Source organism: Silurus meridionalis, chromosome 7, assembly GCF_014805685.1.
Source record: "Silurus meridionalis isolate SWU-2019-XX chromosome 7, ASM1480568v1, whole genome shotgun sequence".
NCBI lineage: Eukaryota > Metazoa > Chordata > Actinopteri > Siluriformes > Siluridae > Silurus > Silurus meridionalis.
The window spans coordinates 17547088-17553379 of record NC_060890.1 but is presented as its reverse complement, the minus strand read 5'-3'; the positions used below and the strand labels follow the sequence as shown (position 1 = coordinate 17553379).

At 32.9% G+C, this 6292-nt stretch overlaps 1 long non-coding RNA gene across 1 annotated transcript; it reads right to left on the bottom strand.

The window, feature by feature from the left end:
* Positions 1–4311: 4311 nt before the first annotated feature.
* Positions 4312–5677, bottom strand: LOC124389139. The gene is made up of 2 exons (XR_006926515.1): positions 5442–5677; positions 4312–5113 (listed from the first exon to the last, which is right to left on the bottom strand). It is a non-coding gene; the product is annotated as an uncharacterized LOC124389139 (long non-coding RNA).
* Positions 5678–6292: the final 615 nt, after the last annotated feature.

Sequence of the window (6292 nt, the reverse complement as noted above, 5' to 3'; positions counted from 1 at the left end):
ATGTTCAATGTATAGAAGAAAGTTTTAGAGATATACTTTCTCCAGAACTGTATTTTAGTTTAAAATAAAATGAAACCATAAAAAAAAGGAAAATATTTTATTTCAAAGTTTTACACTGTCCAGTGGAAACTTGACAGAAACATATTAAACATCTGATTGAGATTCAAGTTCCAAGAGTTTGTGATGCTTTGTTCCTTTGCGAAAAGTGTCATGTGTAAGAAGAAAACATAAATTGAATCTGCAATAAATTCCCCCTCTCAAGTGTGCAGCATGATACCCAGCATGATGAAAACTACTCCTTATTTCCTTCTGAGACCATGTCATGTGCTGTCATTTTGATTCCAACCTTCTCTCAGATTTCCTATCATTAGTGTATTTCTCAAATGTGTTGCTGTTTAATCCGGATTACTTTGTCTATTTATACCCTGTTGTGACTTTGTGAAGTCTCATTCATTGTAACTGCGTCTCTTATTTTCTGTTCTTTTTTGTGTTTTGACTCCCACAGTGGACTTTGAAGATGATTATTGTGTTCACTCTTATAAAGCACAAGAATGGGAGTAGTAGCTCAGTGGTTAAGGCTCTGGGTTACTGATCAGAAGGTCGGGGGTTCAAGCCCTGGTATCGGCAAGCTGCCACGCTTAGGCCCTTGGGCAAGGCCTAAACCCTCAGTGCTCCAGGGTCAATGTATCAAGGCTGACCCTGTGCTCTGACCCCAGCTTCCAAACAAGCTGGGATATGCAAAGAAAGAATTTCAATGTAATCTATATGTGACAATGTAAGGCAATTTTATTCTAATACATAATAATAATATTCTAATGACATATTGCAGTTCCAAAAACACCACTATACTATTTGAAAAAGTCAAATCTTGGCAGAACCATATTGTAGGAGTCTGTAGTTCAGGACTATACTCATGAAGCCAAACCCCTTCTACAGTAATGTAGTCTGTCAACTAAACAAAATGTCTGACATCAACATCTTCACCCCATACTCTTAGTGGAGGAACTAATCATTACACAGTTATGGTGGGTGTTCTACATTTTTTATTCAGGAGCTAACAAAAGACTATTGCCAGATTTTCCTCAATCCAATATATCAGCTCAAGATTGACATGTTCTCCTTTTCCCATTATTCTACATTAAACAAATAAATACCACTTAGAGGCTTAAGTTCTCAAGTTTCTGTTTACAACCAGTCATTGGAAATCTACAGCTTTTCAAGATATAAGTTATTTCAGGTATAATAAGGACTTTGTAGTATACGCATTCTTGAGAGTGTCAACACCTCTATAGTTCTTTTCTCTGTGTGATGCTCAATTAGATTTAATGGCCTCTCCATATAGTTTACAATTTATACACCTTCACCAAGACAAACTCCTCCACCCTCTCAGCCTGCTGACTCGAATCACCACAACACCTCCCTTACACTTCACAACCTCTAATAATTAATACAGTTCCTATGAGAGAGGACTTATTGCTTACATGTGAAATTGGCATCTATTTATTTTCCCTGAAGATGAATGTGTACAGGCAAATCTGAAGGACATAAATAGAATAGATTTTATTCATCGATATAAAAAATAGAAAGATTTTATTTCTACTACTTATCCGGCAGAAATTCATAACTATTTTACATTGTTAAGTAGATTTTTTGTAGTAATATTACAATAAATGTTAAATACATTAATAAAGTTTAAGAAAAGTTACATTCGAAGTTACATGTATGCAATGAATAAACTTCTCCACAGTACTATACTTTAATACAGTAAATTATGTTCACTTATATATATATATATATATATGAAATATATATATAAGTGAACTATATATATATATATATATATATTAATATACGTATATATCAGTGAGGACTTACCTGACTTAATCCATCTATTAATACCACCACTATCACATCTTAATTATGGAGAATCAATACAATAATAAAATGCAATATAACAAGGCGTGGCATTACAGAAAGAGAGAGAGAGAGAGAGAGAGAGAGAGAGAGAGAGAGAGAGAGAGAGAGAGACATCTCACATATGGAAGGTGAATACCATTTTACTTAAGCAAGAAACCCAGTTAAGACTCCAAACCTCTACACTACCACCGCAATTGAGCACCTACATCATCTGGAGCAGTTCAGAATCAATATTTGTTTAATAACATGACAAAAACATAAAAATGTAAATAAAATACAACCTACTCACCAGAGATGCAGACTCATAATTGGCACCACTCCTCAGAGGCTGTAATCCAGTGGTACCGCTCATATTCAATGGTCTGGAAGTGGTGAACAAACCCTTTCCCGGGATGAGACAAGCTAGCTGGCTTTGGGGTTGGCCAACCTCTTCTCAAGATGTCTAGTTTTTTTTGATAATGTATTTTTAAGTATGTCCGAGACTATCAAATTCTCTTCCTCTGTAGGCATAAAAAAGTGTAACTCAGATGTATTAATGTGTGCAGAGCTACACACGTGTTTTGCCAGTTGAACTTGGCTGTAACAGTTTCCCTCTGACCAACCAATCAGAGGACAGAAAAATGCTGACACTATTCTGGGCCAGCTAGCCAACATCTACATACAAGTACTGGAAGCAGTGCAGCCAAGAGAAACGCTAGTAGCGTGCAGTAAACTTGTACAAATGTACTAAATGTACAAATTTACATTTTTTTTTTTTTTTAAAAGAGTGTTAATTTTCTTTATTTATTGAGAATTTTATGACACTCAGTAGAATAGTGTGTCTTTATATATTTTATATCCTACCTGGTAATTATAGTCTAATTACGCCTTAATCTTTCCAGACCAAGATAGTATTGAAAATTCACTGCACATAATAAAATCAACATTATATTTAGACCTTACATTGTTTCTAGAGATAGGAACATAAGCCATATAACACTGTAACAGTAAAGCAAGATTTCAATTGTAAAAAAAAAAAACAAAGATAAGAGTGTCAACAAGAGCAACAACAACAACAACAACAAAATCATTTATGTTCAGCATTGTAGAAATTCTGTTCTATGATCTTTCACATTTCCACATCTTTGATGGCATGGGTTGCATCTATTTTTATATCAATATAAAATGACTATTCTTTATTAGTATAACTAATAAAGATGTCAGACTATCATGGTAGAATACAGTATAATCTTAAATTAAGTCTTAATGGCATTTACTGGGACATAAGATCTTCGATTGAAATTATGATCATAATAATAAAACAATATTTATTGTTGTTGCATTTGAATTAAGGGCTATTATTATGGTTATAGGTTAAGGATTAAAATTACATTTGCAGACAGTTGAATGTATGTTTTTCTGTACATTATCTAATGGAGATAGTATCTACTTTTAAACTAATTATACTGCATATGGAATTTTATTTACGTAAAAGACCCTCGAAATACACCAAATCTAATAGTGTGTGAAGTGATCATAGATCTAAATGTTGCCATTCATCACTATAATCAACCAAAATATGTATCTCATTCTATTTGTCTATTCATAGGTTCAATTAATGGTGTGGAACATTTATGAATCAAATTAGTTCACAATAAACTGTTCTAATAAACCTCATTAGTTTTTCAGTTTTTTTTTTCTTGAAGTAAATAATCCAAAAATGCAGCTTGTCACCTACCTGATAAACCACAAAAAAGTTATTTACCATGAATTCTTTTCCACTGCTGAATACCAAAAGCACTATCTCAGACTTCTCCGATGTATTTTTGATTTTAAAAATGTCATATCTATGCATATCTTACAGAAGGTGTTATATAGCAATGGTTTTTGTGTTATGTCATTATGGAAAAAATATTAGAATACATATTGGCTTGCGGTGTGTCAAAGCTGCTGTCATTGAAATTCAATCAACACCTCCTGAGTTTAATACTGCTGAGGTGTACATGCATATTAATAAACATATAAACATTTGCACTAATGAATAATACAATCTTGTTATCAATCAGTGATGTTCTGCACATCATGGTCTATAAACTCTTGCATTCTGATACTGAAAAGCTATTACAGTGTAGCATCATTCATGAGATTTGTGCATATGTTACTAAAAAACAAGTTGAATATATGTGAAAACTCCTATATGGACAAAAGTTTGTGGACACCTAAACACATAAGATTGGTATGTGATTTTTGCACGTAATACTCCACAATTAGTCCCCATTTACTGTTATAATAACCTCTATGTAGCCGGTAACGCTATCAATATATAGGATACACGGTTATGGACCAGATCGCTAGGTTCGCTAGGGAGGGCAAGGAGTAGAGAATGCACCTTAATAAACAGACAGACCAGGAAAATGACTTTTACCAAGATGGTTTTGTTTACTTAAAAGGAAAAGATTTGAATGGGCATACACGTGAAACATAAAACAATGAAATAAAATGGCAATGACCCAATAAAACAGTATAATGCAAAACAATGGTTTTCCCTTTCTTTCCTTTTAGAGAAACTCTAAATATGTTGAGCTCCTTTGTAGTTATTTAATCTAATTATATTATGTTTTGTTTCTATTTGTATATATATATATATATATATATATATATATATATATATATATATATATACACTATATTTGTTATTAATTTGTATCTAATTTAATTCAACTTGCTTTCTAATTTCTAATTTTGGAGCTATGTTTCCTATTACGTTGTTCAATTTCTTTAACCCACGAAGAAAATGTACAATTTCAAATACTCAAAAACATTAAATCAAGGAAAATAAAATGTATACATGAAAAATAATTTAAAACTGGTCAAAAGGTACTTTAAATGAATAGGTCTCAGCCTATGGAACAGATGTATATGTGAGTAGGAAAAAATAGTCCTTTAAATCCAAATAAATTCAGAAGTCTTGGAATGGTGTTTGCAATTGCTTGAGGTGTAAGTGTTCAATAGTGCAACATTCAGCTCTGTGCAACTAGATAATTAGTGAAAAAATACCAATACAGCTGGATGAATTCCACTTGTGAAAGCAGATAAGGCACGGATCGTTTGATGAATCAAGAATTCTCTTCTCTTTCGTCTCTCTTTAGGGTTCTCAAACTGGGAGGCTCGCCATCTCAGGATCACAGCTTTTCTAGCTCTCGAAAAAAAACCTGACCTGTTCATACGAACAGCGCCATGAACATCATAAACAATGAATGTCTTAAACTCAACATGTCAGAAATATATTAACTAAACTAGGTGAAAAATACTATTTAAACTTAGTACACATGAGCAATCATTTTCATAAATAATAATCCACAGAAAAGTATTAAGCTCTTCAGAAATGCAATGCAATGCACACAGCCACAACATATCACACATTCCAACCAGACAAATTCTTATATACCAACAATAAATGGATATAAACTTCACAAAAACACTTTTAAACATGAATAAACTTAATCACTCCATTTCAGAGAACTAAACATTATTTTGAAACTCACCGAATCCGGGGGGTTTCAACACAATCACATTGGGTGCTACTGGATCCACAATCGGCTATCATCCACTTCAATATCAATCAATCATCGCACTAAAATAATCCCAAATAAGTTTTATGCAAAAGTTATAACATTATACAACGTTATTTATGCATATTAAACAAAGATTATTATATTTGCCTTTTAATCCCCTTTGAAACACTCGCAATCTGTGAAGCACGTGCTCTCCTTGCAATTACTTCGTCTCACCTCTGTGACGTCATGCACAGCGCCCGTCATAATAATAGCGTTTTATTTATTTATTTAAACTATTTTATTTAAACTATTTATTTTAACTATTTATTTTAACTATTTATTTTAACTATTACAAATTATTATATTACTTTTGTTAGAGATTAAGGTGAAAATATAATTATTATAAATTATATTTTTTCTTCTAATCAGCTCAATTCTGACCTGTGTTACATCTACTCTTCTGGGAAGACATTCCACTACATTTTGAAGTGTGCTTGTGGAGCTTCGTGCTCATTCAGCCACCAGGGTGTTATTAAAGGTTCAGGCAGTGTTCCAATTCATCCCAAAGGTGTTTAGTAGGTTTGAAGTCAGAGCTCTACAGCAGACCACTAAAGATCTTCCACTCCAACTTATGTAAACCACATCTTCATTAGAGCATTGTCATGCTGGAACAGGATTGGTTCTCCTAGTTCAAGTGAAGGGAGATTTTTATGCTACCACATAAAGGCATACAATTGTGTGCCTCCAAATTTGTGGTAACAATTTGGGGAAAACCCACATATGTATGTAAATGTCCTGTTACTTCTGTTTAGATATTATTAAATTATTTTGCACTGAAG